This window comes from Halichoerus grypus, chromosome 6 (genome assembly GCF_964656455.1).
Source record: "Halichoerus grypus chromosome 6, mHalGry1.hap1.1, whole genome shotgun sequence".
Classification (NCBI taxonomy): domain Eukaryota; kingdom Metazoa; phylum Chordata; class Mammalia; order Carnivora; family Phocidae; genus Halichoerus; species Halichoerus grypus.
The window spans coordinates 68,084,714-68,099,276 of record NC_135717.1 but is presented as its reverse complement, the minus strand read 5'-3'; positions in this window follow the sequence as shown (position 1 = coordinate 68,099,276).

Genomic DNA, 14,563 nt, shown 5'->3' with positions numbered 1-14,563 from the left:
TTAAAGATCATTGTTCATTCTGATAACCCATGTAGTTAATCAGGAAGAAGATGGAGGACTTTCTTTTTTTTTTTAAGATTTTATTTATTTATTTGAGAGAGAGAGAGAGCAGGCATGAGCAAGGGAGGAGGGGCAGAGGGAGAGGGAGAAGCAGACTCCCTGAGCAGAGAGCCCCTTTCGGTGCTCGATCCCAGGGCCCCGGCATCATGACCTGAGCCGAAGGCAGATGCTTAACCCACTGAGCCACCCAGGCACCCCTCAGTTGCATTATTTTATACAAATATGCGGCGACATCGTATTTTAGTGCTGGCTAACTGACAAAACCCGGATAGTATAATAATGGGTAGGAAAGGCAGTGGGAGAAAGAGAAGGAGAGATGAGATGGGGAAAATACAGGGAGACACGGATGCATATGCACACTCCATGTTCCTTTGACCCCGGCCCTCCAATGAAAGCGTGGAATAGAAGTGGGTCTTTTGAAAGACATTGACTTTAGAAAGGTTATCAACAAAGTCTTTCAACAGCTGTTTACTGATAATTGCAACTGAAGGCAAAAATGTGTGTCTAAATGTTATATTGGCAAAAAAAAAAGAAAGAGAAAACCTAAGATACACAGTATTACTCTCTCCTATAATCAGAAAGCATTCTCTATTGCAACTGTATTTTCCCATGGTAATAAAAAGTAAACAACACTGATTATAGAAATGATCTAATTCTTTGGGCTTCTCTTTTTGCTGCCTGCCTTCACTGCTGAACCCCCCCCTTTCCTTTTTGCGCATGTGCACGCACATACACACCCCAACTCATGATCAACAAACCATATCCAGTACTTACTCAATGCCAGATACTGTGAGAAGCACAGCACAAGAGATGTAAATCTATATTACTGAGGACCAAATATATGCTATCGACTCTTGACCTAAGAGGAGACACAATGTTTTTTAGGGTAGGAATTGTGTAGATGCTCTATTCTCAGGGTCCTCTCAGCGTGCTCTTTCAGATTTGGGGAGAATTTATAAAGCAGAGTGCCCTTCACATCTATTTCAAAGAGAGATGAATGCACTGAGTAGAAAATTAAATTTCTTTCAAGCGGTAGTTATAGAAATACGCAGGATTGGTTCAGAATAAGTGAGAGCCAAAGGGCTTTCCAAAAACAAGAGAAGGTCGGGGGGCGAAAATGTGGGTCGTGTTTGCTGTAGCAGGTAGCAGGTGCTGATGAGCTTCTGCAGAGCCAACCCCCAGAGTGAGCAACAGATCATACACCCAGCAGCTAATTCAGGAATGCTGCAAACCATTCCCAGCCATTCCCTCTGCTCCTGGCATCACTCTTCATATTTGGAAAGCCTACCAGAGGAATGGCAGTTCCCAAAGTTTTAGGTACTGATGGCTTCCTGAAGAAATATTATGGTAACCATGTTCCAAACTGTCCTTCCATGCTGGTGCTAAAAATCAAACAAACAAACCACCTCACCAAGTTTGACTCACATAGGTTCTGCATCCACTAAACAACTGTTAAAAAAAAAATTCAGGAGGTTCCCTTTTGGCATCACATCAGGTCTTGGAGAAAAGGAATACTGTGGGAGGGCCCGAAGTTGAGACTAGAAGTGGGCATCTAATGTATGAAAAATGCCTGACATTATAAGTTCCCAGTAAAAGATAGCAATTATTTTTATCTCTTCTTTCTTTCTTTCTTTCTTTCTTTCTTTCTTTCTTTCTTTCTTTCTTTCTTTCTTTCTTTCTTTCTTTCTCTTTCTTTCTTTCTTTCTTTCTTTCTTTCTTTCTTTCTTTCTTTCTTTCTTTCTTTCTTTCTTTCTTTCTTTCTTTCTTTCTTTCTTTCTTTCTCTCTTTCTTTCTTTCTATTAAGTAGGCTCCACGCTCAGCTTGGAGCCCAATGCAGGGCTTGAACTCAAGACCCTGAGATCAAGACCTGAGCTGAGATCAAGAGTCCGACGCTTAACCGACTGAGTTACCCAGGCGCCCCAAAATTATTATTTTATAAATCCTCCAAACAGTGATTTGGTGGTAGCTGCAGTAGACTCTCATTGTCTTTGGAGTCTCAGAAGTTCATGTCGCTTAGATGTTCTGACCTCCAATCACAAAAATGCTGACATGGAACATGCCAGTGGGTAAATACCTCCCTTCCCCAGGTGCCCTTCTGTAAGGAGAGGCCTGAGTATATTCATGTCCAGTAACCTACGTAATCTATTACTAACCTGAAGAAGAACTATGTACATGACAGTATTGGGATCGACGTTACAAAATGGAAATCTGAGAAAGTACAGGAAATTTCCTCGCCCTCAGACTGAGCATGGAGTGTCTTGTCACAGCTCTACCCTTGGAGGGCTGACAGTGTCACAGGGACCAGCAGGAAGAGGCCCTTGTCTGCAGGGTGCAGCCAGGGATGACTGCACTAAATCAACACTCACAGAAACATTGATGTGTAAATCAGAGAGAAACCACTCAGCTGTGAGGCTCCTGTTTGGTTTTGGTTGCTTTTGACTTTGAAATGAGAAAGCTGACACCTTGTGGGGCTCTCTCTGTTAAGTGTGGGAAACCATAGGCTTCGGAGAGCCCAGGACCCGCAAATACTTGGATTTCTTTTTCCCCCACCCTGATAAGTTCTAGCTTTAATTCTTTCACATACTTACTCTGCTACATTTTTATTACTGCCTCTGCTCCGGTTGCCCATTAAACCTAATGCACATGCACACACAACATCAACAATAACAACCCAAACCATTGCTTGTACAGTTAATGGAAACCAAATGTGCCAGTAGCTTGCGACTCTGCATATCGTATGTTTTGCTTTTTCCCACTGATTTAAGAATCTCTCTCCCTGAACTAATTCTTTTCTCTGTTTACTCCACCCTAGGCCCCAAATGTCTACAGTCTAAAGGTCTTTTGTCAACCATGCTTAAAGACTACCATCTCCTCCAGGGTGAACTTGCCCGCCTTGTTTCATTACTCACATGGCATTCTTCACAGATGGGGACTTTGACCTTCTGAAATTCCTGCTGGAAATGAAATACGAACCCAGCAGTCCATAGGAGAGTTAACAGACAGTTTTCAGTACACACAGCAAGACCCCTCAGAGGGGTCAAATTATTAACTCACGGGAAAATGTGGATCGGATGGTCAAATGCAGGATGTAACTCACATTTTAATCGGCTTTGGCACTGGGGGTCACTGAGTCCTAGGTAGTGAACAGCTCTCTTCTCAGGAAGCAGGAGATCCCAAGTTTGGGCATTTTCTGCAAAGCACACAAATGCTAGTGATGCCCTCTTTGCAGAACTTTTAGAAGCTTCTGTCCCGCTTTAGACACCCTTGCTCCTGGCCCTCATTTGTATCTTTTTTTTTTTTTTTTTTTTTTGGTGTTCTGATACAGTGGCTGAATCAGAACTGTCTCTTCTCTCCTCCTCCTCTCTTTTGCCTTTTAGGTTTTTGTAGTAGTTTAAAGATGACATGGCTGCTCAGTAAGACAAAAGTTAACAAGAAGCCTACTGGGTATATTATCCCATGGCTATACACAGTTGAAACTCCCAGGTCAGAAGGTAGGGGAGCCACGAATATAATAGAGAAAATTATGTCCTTCATTCAGAGTGAAAATTTGCTAACACATTTCCTGTTTTATACTTGCAAAGAGATTTTAAGATTCCAAACTTTCTGAAAGATTTGTGAATTTGAAGGTGTTTTGCTCAATTGTCTCTTCATCAATTCAGATTTTTTTTCATTGGTCCCTTCTTCCTGTGGCCTGCCCTTTGGTTATCTCGGTTACTTATTCTCTGAAACAGGGAGGGGAAGGTCCCAGAGAAAAACAGGACTCTGTCTTCTTCCTATTGTGGAATTTGTTAACCTTTTCTTGGGAATAGGAAACTGACATTCTGGGTGACATGTTTTGGGATGCGTATTCAGGTAGTATTGTGCAATGGTTAAAAGCAGAGCTTTAGTGTCAGAAAGACCTTTACTTGGATTACTTGAACTAATTAACTAATCTTGTATGACCTTGGGCAAGTGTATTAGACTCTCTCAACTGTAATTTTCTTACATGTAAACTGAAAATAATATTGATTTCATAGGATCGTTAAGGGGATTCAGTTGGCTAGTATGTATAAAAAGTCCTTAGCTGTGTTCCCCACATATAGGAACATTTATTGATTATTATTATTATTAATCATCCTCATCATTATTATCACTCTGCAATGCCCCGTAAATCTTCTGCATAAGGAACACTGATGCCTCAGTTGGCCAACCAGTATCCCCTGCTCCCCTTTGTGCTCAGTGCAGCAGGATGTTTTTCAGAATTTAGTTGCTGTTTTTCTCCCTCTTTCCTTTTCTTTGCTCAAACAGGCAGCAGGCTACTACCCGGATGGCGGAGTTCATTCATACTGCTCTGCCATTAAATATAGCAAGACCTCCTTAAGTGGTGAAAGCAATTTCAAACCTAAGAGATTCTTTCATGACTAATCAGGGAGATACGTGCCCCAAGCTTCCTATTCACCCATATCCAGGAATTTGGGGAGCTCAGTCACTTTTTCAGGGTGCATTTGGCAGCACTTGTAAAGAAGACACAAAACAAAGTTTTGAAAATGTCTGCAGGTTCTGAGCTATGCCTCCTAAGTATCTCTGAATACGCTAAGCTCTTCTAGAACCTGCTATAGGAGCATTTAAAATATCCATCAGGAGATAGCGCTCATCTGATTTTTTTTTTTCTCATCTAATTTGACCAATTCAGTTCAATCACTGTTGTGGCCCTGGTACTCAGGTTTGACTCAGGCCCGAGAGCTAGGTGGGGAAGTAGGTGAGAAAGTAGCTATACACCATTACAGGACTGCTTGGCCAACCTAACAGTGGTCCCCCATCTAAGATGGGGCTCGCTCACATTTTGGTCTCAAAAGACCCTCTGAAAGTATGGAGGGGTCGGGTGCCAGTCCCGTTCGCGGGAGCTCGGGAATCAGCCCTCCTCATGCACCGGCTTCAGCCTGGTTAAAGCCCGGAACTCAGTGACAGTCACTCCAGCTTATAATGCTTTGTGGTTCACTGAAGGCTACATTTGCATCATTGCCACCGTCCTCACCAATGGCTCCGAGAGGTTTGCTGGGCCGAATCCTAATAATCACAGCAAAAACTCATTGTGTTCTTGCCACGTGCTAGAATTTTCCCGAGGCGCTTCTGTGCTCATCAGGCCCTTTGAGGTAACGGCTGTCATGCGGTCTGGAGGTCACACAAGAGGCTAGGAGCGGCTGTTACTTGCTACGCTGCAGAGCTGGGTGTGAACTGAGGGCCGCCCAGCCTGCGAGGCTGTGTCCTTGACCGCCGTGCGGGAGGCAGGCTCGGGGGAGACCAGGACCGAACCCCACATTTCTCATTCCCTGGCTGGTCCTCTTCCTGTTACACGATGCTAAAGGCACTCTATATTTTTGGATTATTAAATTTAAGCAGCTTATAAAACCACTGAATTTCACCCGTGCAGCTGGGTGCGATTAGGTCGGTAAGTGCCCCGGGGTCAGTGCGGAGGGGCCGGCTGCACCCCGCGGCGTCTGGGTCTCCTCCCGCAGCATCCGCCCCCGGCTGCCCGTCGGAGGCACAGGTGGGCTTTAACACGTGCTGATGCCCACTGCGGATGAGGTAAGTAAGGGTCTCTGGGGGAAGGGGCCCCGGCACGGGTATTGCTAAAAGCTCTCAGGTGAGTCACATGGCAATCTGGGCTGGACGGTTGACGGAAGGCATCGAGATGTGAGTTGTGAAGGCTACTGGATGGGAAGCGGAGTCAGGGGGAATGTCACGTCTCAGACTCGTATCTCAGCTCACCTTCCAAAGAGAGAAATGGGTCCCCGCAAACCGTTTAGACAGCACTCAGCACGTGGCCACGTACAGGCAATCTCCATACCTACTTACAATAGATGGGGAATTTTTTTTTTTTAAAGATGTTATTATTTGACAGAGAGAGACACAGCGAGAGAGGGAACACAAGCAGGGGGAGTGGGAGAGGGAGAAGCAGGCTTCCCGCTGAGCAGGGAGCCTGATGCGGGGCTCGATTCCAGGACTCTGGTATCATGACCTGAGCTGAAGGCAGACAGTTAACAACTGAGCCACCCAGGCGCCTCTAGATGGGGAATTTTTAATTTAGAGCCAGTGAATGGCTTCTCAAGAGTAGGAGGGGGGTTGGGGACTGAATGGGGTATGTGTCAAATGAGCATTTTTTTTCCTAAGGAGGGGTGCATTGTTTTCTTCAGGTTCCCAAAGGTTTCTGTAATCCAAAGACGGTTAAGTAGCAGCAGATGGAGAGAGTCCAGGATATGAGAGCTGGAAGAAGCCAGGTATTCACAGCCTCAGGAGCATGACATTGCGGGGGCCCTGATTCCAGGGCCACAAGCTGAGAGGCTATGACTTTACAGGCTGTGGGGTGGGACCTGGGAATCAGTATTTTGAAAAATCTCCACAGAGGATTCTTGTGAGCAACCAGGAGTGAGAACCGTTGGCCTAATGAGACCCACTTAGTTTTCAGATGTGGAGACTGGGGCCTGACAGAGTGTCTCCTCAGCTTGTTCTGCCCCTCAGCCACCATACCTGCTTATCAGTTGTTCCCCAGCTAGCCTGCTGACCTGCTTTCAGTCCGATTCCTAACTGCCCCCCTGTGTCTCTCTCCGTCGTCTGCATTTCTCACAAAGTTCTCTCTCTCTTTACTTATTTGTCAGAAAGAGCTCCAACTAGTTTTATTATCTGCCTTGATTAAAATACCTCTAGGGCCAGGTGAGGCCTTAGCACAAACATTAAGTAGGGGTCAAAACACTTAGTAATTGAAATAAATAACATTTGAAAGCACTATTTTTTGAAATAGCAAAATCAATATTAAAAAATCCATAATGAACAAAATACCAAAATTTTAAAATTAAATAAAAATCACTCACAGGGGCACCTGGGTGGCTCAGTCAGTTAAGCGTCTGTTTCTTGATTTCAGCTCAGGTCATGATTTCAGGGTCATGAGATCGAGTCCTACATCGAGCTCCACACTCAGTGGGGAGTCTGCTTGAGATTCTCTCCCTCTCCCTCTGCTCCTACCCCCTGCTCACTTGCTCTCTTTCTCTCTCTCAAATAAATAAATAAATCTTAAAAAGAAAAAGATCACTCACAGTGCTGTGCAAGGGCATATTAAAACCTGAGGCAAAAGACAAGGTGGTAGGGGCGCCTGGGTGGCTCAGTCGCTAAGTGTCTGCCTTCGGCTCAGGTTATGATTCCAGAGTCCTGGGATCGAGCCCCACATCGGGCTCCCTGCTCTGCGGGAAGCCTTCTTCTCCCTCTCCCACTCCCCCCTGCTTGTGTTCCCTCTCTCGCTGTCTCTCTGTCAAATAAATAAATAAAATCTTTAAAAAAAAAAAAAAGACAAGGTGGTAATATTGATTCTGTCTTTATTTAAAAATTTGACATTTTGTTCATCATGGGTTTGTTTGTTTTTTTTGCATTAATTTAGTGCATTAAATATTGTAAATAAACAGTGCTTTAAAATATTGTTGAACTTGACAACTGGGTGTCCCAGTGGCCCTTGCATTTAGTAGCTGAGGAGAGTGTCCTGCTGGCCCAGTCCCAGCCTGGGTGCTGCATCCACTTATTGGGGGCCTGGGGGAAGAGCAAGAAGCTGATGGCCAGGATGAGAGCAGGTTAAGTTATGGTGGTGGGAGCTGGGATCCAACGAACAGCACTGCGGGTGGGAAGAGGGGACTTTATTATATATATAAATTACAGCTGACCCTTGAACAACTGGGATTTGAACTGTGCAGGTCCACGTACAGATTTTTTTTCAATAAATACAGAACAGTGCTATAAATGTATTTTCTCTTCCTTATGATTTTCTTAACATTTTCTTTTCTCTAGCTTACTTTATTGCAAGGATACAGGATCTAATACACATAACATACAAAATATGTTTATGTTATTTGTAAAGCTTTTGGTCCATAATAGGCTATTTGTAGTTGTTTTGGGGAGTCAAAAGTTATATGCAGATTTTTGACTGCACAGGGGTCACCATGCCTAGCCCCCACTTTGTTCAAGGGTCAGCTACATATATGTATATTCTCTCTCTCTCTCTCTATATATATATACATATATATATATAGAATACAGCACTTAGTTGAGCCCTTAGGCTCAAGGGTCAACTGTGTGTGTGTGTGTGTATATAATATTGTATAAATTATATATCGTATATAATGTATATAATCATTGTATACATTATATATTATATATATATAATCATTGTCAAAGTGGATAGAAATACTGCTTTCTTATCAGCCAACACCAAAATTTTTCTTAGAGGAGAGATCAAACTTCATTTCAGACTACTTTTTACTCATCTGCTTGAAGAGGAGATAAAACTCAGAACATCTGAGTTATTAGCTGTCAAGATGCTTTAAAAAAATGGCAAATAGTGCCCCCTCCCCAGCCTCTAGCAGAAACCCAGAGCATATCATAACGTAAATAAGAATGATTATAGCACTCTTACAAACCATGCCAAATACTCTCTATTAAAATGGTAATTAAAGTTTTTTAAAAGTCAAAAAAAAAAAGGGGGGGTAAATAGGTCCTTTAAGTCAGAGAGAAAAGAGACTAGAGAAGGAAAGACCAGGGAAAGGAAGCAGATCTAAACCTTTCTATCCACCTAAGCCTTCTAGTAAAGTCCGTATCAATGTCTTATATGGTTGGGTCTTATTTTATGTTCGCGCTGTGCACATTAAAGAAAGGGACACGTTTTCTGTCCCTGAGACGCGCGAGGATCGCTGCAGGGACCAGCCAGCAGGAGCAGGAGTCGCGCGCCAGCGGAGCACGAACTCCTCAGGAATTCTCAGAGATCTCCAGAAGGCCTTAGGCTTTCCAAGACTGTGTGGGGTTGAATCCATCTGCCCAGAAGTTTCAGGGGCTGGAGGCCCCAGCTGATGTGTGGGCACCGCCCCAGCAGGCTACTTGGGCACCCAGACCAGCTGGCCCCGGCTGGGTGTGCTGCGGCGTGGGCTCGGGGCTCTCTTGGGTGACTCTGCAGCTACCAGCTCAGCCTTCCTTCCCCAGACCTGCAGTCTGGCCACCTGCCGCTCGTGATCAAGAAAAATGATCAAAAACTTGGAAATAAGGCTGACAGGTGGGCAGCATGTCCTTGCACTGACCTATGGGGCAAAAGCCCACCTGAGGATTAGCCAGGGCAATGCGCTTCCTCAACTCACTGTTCACCGTTGTTAAAAATTCCCAGACTCGGTGAAGTTACCTATTAAGTTGTAGATTTTTTCTTTGGTAGAAAGGCAAGTCATTTGTCCAGCAGAAAAAAAAAGAAAAGAAAAGAAAAGAAAAAACCCTCAAAGGTTATAATTTATTTCCTTTAAGATATTAATTTTAGATCTAACCCAGCAATCTGACCATAATATTCCTTTTGTAAATTGCCTATAAATACCTAGCTCTTCAAATCTCTTCCAACCGGTCTTGAGGTCTTACTGGTTTTCTCATTAATTAATGAGTTGAATAAAACCCTTGACATGTGCTTATTTTATATTTGCATTTATATATAGACCCTTTTGAAAATGGTACTTTAACATTCTCTGTGCTCACAGACTGCAGGCTGTGCACAGTTCGGCCACCCTTCCCTGCCCAGAACACTCAGAGCCTTGGGATCTCCTGCCATAACGTCTATGCTCCCTTTACAGCATAGAGCCTGGCACGTGGTGGTTGCTTAAATATTTGTTGGCAGTTGGACGATTTCTATCCACCACCCCCCCCCCCCGCCACCCCGTCTGCTCTGATGACTAGGTTCAACTCCTCGGATCCTGGGATTGGCTCTAAGCCTTCCAAGGTGCGTGACTTCTTGAGGACCCAGGATACAGCTGGAAGATGGGGGTACTTGATACTCTTCTTCCAGTGGGGAGACTGGGTGCAACAGCAGGGCCCCTTTAAAGTCTCTTGCTTAGGCTTCGTGGCCCTGGCTGCACATTTGAATGAATTGGGGAGTTAAAAAAAAATACCCACTTCAGGGCTCCACCTTCAGGGAGCCCAGCTTAGCACAGGGGAACCAGACCTGGGTACTGGCATTTTTTTAAAAAAGCCTCCGGATGCCTCATCCAGCGTTGAGAACCGCTGCTTCTAGTGTTGTCTCTAAGCCAGCACATGGGAACACAGGCTGTGCTTCCCATGGGCTCTCCTTCTCCTTGAACATGGGTCACTTGAGCTATGTTCAAAGGGCTCCGGACACTGTTTTTTCATGGGGAGTGCCCTGTGTTAGTCTTCGTGGTGGGGCCCTGAGGAGCTCCAAAGTCTACGGGAAAAAAAATCCCAATTCCTAAAAGATTTTCATCTTATCAGCAATCTCCCTACTGCTTACACAGAATGCTCTATTGTACGAGGTTTTTCCTTTTTTTTTTTTTTCCTTTTTTTAATTCGAAGTTCCTGGCAGACACTAAAACGTCTCAGAAGCAGAATCCAACTTTGATAGACTGTTAGCAGAGTTGAAAACTGCTGTTTTTAAACAATTTTCTAAAACCCCCCTTTTCTGGTCTGTCCTTTGCTCCACTGGCGGGCCTTTGGACTGCCGATTTGCACAGTGCGCTTCGCTGGCCTCGGCCCTGGCCACCCTCCTCTCCTCCCACCCTTACAAATTAACATAGTACTGCTCCGACGGTGGGTTTCTCCGAGCGTGCCTCTTTCTTGCTTCTCCGCCACCACAGCCTGGCAGCCTCGAAGCTCTTGCCATCCTGTTTCCATCTTCCCCGGAGCCCCTGTGGCCTGACTGCCCTGCACAGGTCAAAAGTGCAGCCTTGGGCGCAAGCAGTGACCTGAGCGCTGGCACCCGCCTCCGCCTCATTTCTGCCCCTCTCCCCTTCCCCACCAACTCCTCCAAAACCAATCCTTCCTCTGGAAAGATAAGACTCTCTTCTCAGTTCCTGGATCCCCTTCCTCTGATTCCCATTTCCTTTTATTCCAGACTCAGGCGGCTCTTTGTGAAGGGGATGTGGCGTTTTGCACAAATATTTAATCTTTTCCAATCTGCCCTCTGCACTGCCTGTCAGTTCTTGGGGTTGAAACCACTCTGTTTGCTTTAGCTCGTAACAGGATACTGTTTTGAAAAGTGATGCAGAAGTCCAATTACTTATGAATCTGGGCTTTATTTTGCATGAATGCTTTTCAAGGCAACTATAGATTTATTTTTTCTTCCTCACCAAGAATTATGCTGCCAGAGGGGGCGTGGTAGTGAGCAGGCAGGGGACTCAAGAGCGCTTTTAACTTTTTACCCTGTAGCTTGAAAATCGCAGCTGCAGGGACCTAAGTAAAACAAATGCAGCCAAGGTTTTATTGGCAGCTTCTTTCAGGAAAGATTTCTCCCTTCCCTTTTCAGAAATGTCATTATTTCACACAAAATGTAATTCATCCTATTGAAGTATCTGCCGTACCTGTTAGAAATCACCTGTTAAACATACTGAAGAGAGAAAAATGTAGAAATAAAATAATAGTAACCAATTTTTTTTTTTAAAGATTTGTGTATTTATTTTAGAGAGAGAGAGCGTGGAGGGGGAGAGACAGAGGGAGAGGGAGACTGCATGCCCAGCACAGAGCCCGATGCGGGGCTCGATCTCGCGACCCTGAGATCATGACCTGAGCCAAAACCGAGTCCGATGCTTAACCGACTGCACCACCCAGGCGCCCCACCGATTTTATTTTTTAAAGCCTGATCTGTGCCGTGTGTTTCTCATGTTGTTGCAAACCCTCACTATAAGTGTGTGCAGTGAGTATGCTCTTCCCATTTTTCAGGAGGTGAAACAACATGGCTAACCACATGCTTTGGATTTTTCGGGACAGTACAGACTTTCATCTTTTTTTGCTCTCAATGTGGGGCCAAATGGCAGATGATGGATCCTGATTGGAAACCGTGGCCTAGTCTATTTCTAGTCTTGATCCAGGTCCTCCCCAAAGCAGTCAAGGAGTCCATGGAAAGATGGGCCCCAGAAAAATCACGTGCGGAGGGCTTTTGGTGAAGTCTGGAGGAGAATAAGCAGTGAGAAAAGAAAGAGCCCTTTCCAGAACTTGGCCTAGAGTCCCAGGCCTGAAAATGTTGCTGGTTGAGCCAGCTACACAACAAGGGAGGACAGAGCAAAGAGATTATGGAGCAGCCTAGCCATTGTGTTGCTGCTCGTAGGCACCGTATTTTGGCAAATATTAATTGGGGGAAATCCGTGTGGTATGTTCAGTGAAAAGATCAGGTTACAAAATTAAAATTCTGATTCCAATCCTATAAAAGATAGGAAAAAAAAAACTGGAAGAAAAGCCAAGAGTATTAGTAGCAGTTATCGTTGAGTAGTGAGAATATTTTTATTGTTTGGAAAACTATTTTCTATATGTTCCCCAATGAATATGGATTCTGGTTATAATCAGGGCCCAACTGATAAAGTTATGAAAACGAAGGCAGTGCAAAGGCCCCTGCTCGAGATGCAGTGCTGGGTCTGGGCTGTCCACCAGGAAGGGGGCCCCCATGGCGAAAGTTGTTCGAGTTGCCGCCTCGTGTAACAAAATATCAGCTTTGTCTCTCTCCTCCCTTCCCCTCTTCTGTGAGACTGTTTATTAGCTTCTGACCTTCTGTTTCCCCCCTTTGTGCTGTTACAGAAGGATCGGATTAAACAGATGTGCTTGCTGTGTCCGTGATTTAGGACAGTTTCCGAGTGTCTCTTTCCCGTCCCCTCCTGCACTGTGAATAAACTGGAAAAGCAAGGAAGGAAAATGAGGGAGAGACAGAGTCACCTGTCCGAGTCACAGTGCCGTGTAGCTGCCCCGGGTCCGTCAGGGCGCCCTGTTGTGTTCCAGATGATTCTACTACAGTCAGGTTTCCTCCTGGATCCTCAGCTCCCCCAGGGAAGGGGCTTCTGTGCAAACAAGCTGTGAGGATTTCCATCCCTTGACTGTTCCATGTGTGGAGCTTCCAGCATCTGGATGCTCCCTGGAGCGGCTGACCTGGATGATGGTCATGTCCAGAGCGCTTCCTTGGCCGTATGTACTCTTCTGTCTAGCGGCCCCACAGAGGAAATGCGGAGCCTGACTCCAGGGGAGCGGGCTTGAAGTGGCCATTTGGAAGACATGGCCATTGGAAGAAATAATTTTCATGTTTTAATTTAAAAAATGTAAATTTTTTGTTGGGAAAAGCAATACATGTTCTTGTTTCAAGTTTCAGAAATCTAGAACATTTTCCATTTATTTTGGGAGGACAGAGGAAATCTTTCTTGGTCTCCTAATGGAGGCTTTATTTCTTTAATTCACCTTGAAGAGATTAAATTTTGGGTGAGAGCATTTCCTACTCTCTTCTTCTAGATCTTTCTAGGCCTGGCTAACGTTTTTGCTGTATTGGGGTCCTCAAAAAGGTGGGTGATGAACACAGATGAGGGGCTCAGGCACTCCTTGTCCCTAAAGAAACTAGGCCACTGTTATTTCACTGAGTTCTGAGGATTCCTATAGGGGGGCAGGCTTACCCTCGATTCCCCACTGTGGCACTGTGGAGACAGTCACCCTTTCGATAACTCAGTGTCTTCTGTATAGAGTAAAGATTACGTTACACTGTGTCCCAAGGTAGTTGTGAGGAGCATTTGAAATATTGGATGTGCACCTGATTTGAAAATAAAAATGTTCCAAATGCAATGTCTTGTTTGTATTCCTTCTATGATCCTGTATGTTTCCAGTTGGGAAAGATCATAGGGAAAAGAGTGTTTGGAGGTTGGAGGACTAGAGAGGCTCCCTGTAGGCTAGGCGGGGCTTGAAGAGGCTATCGGGAAGTGGCACAGTCTTCCAGGTTTGGGGAAAACCGGACCCCCAAGGGGAAATGGTATATGGGTTCAGGAGGCATTTCTTTTTCAGAAAAAAGTGGTTGAGCCAGACAGAAAGTGTTGAGGAATGACAGAGAACGAGCTGGGGCACACAGGGACAGGCACTGGGGGAGGGGCCCCAAGAGCCAGGCAGAGCTGAGTCTCCAAAGAAAGAATGCATCTACCTAAGCAGTTCTCCAAACCCTAATATCCAACTGTCTGTGCAGTGACATCTGGGAAGCTGCTAAGGTGTCTGTGAGGAGAAATGGAGAATCTATTTCCAAATATCTTGGAAACTGTAAAAGGGAATATACGTTTCAGTTGTTATTTCAAGATACCTTTGTTAAATAAAGGTAACTCAGGAACAGGAGCAATATTTTCTTCTTGAATTTCTGAGAGCATTAATTATGAAAAATTATCCAGGACAATGCAATTTTTTTATCCTAAATCTTTATGGAAATACTTAATAAATGAAACACTTAGGGAGAGAAATAGTAGGATTACATGCTTAGAAATGTTGAGTTTTGTGAAAAGATAGATCAAATTGTAAGGCCAGCCAACCTCTCTTCATTTGTAATTTCAAAGCACTCCTTTTTTGGAGTTGAGTGGTTTTTTGTTTGTTTGTTTGTTTAGTCTTTCCCCTAGTGTTTGTGCAGCTGACGGGTCCCATGTCAACCTCGGTCATGAACACGGTATCACCGGTTTAATGGAGGAGGTTTGGCTAAGAATGGGGGGGGGGCAAGGCAGATGGA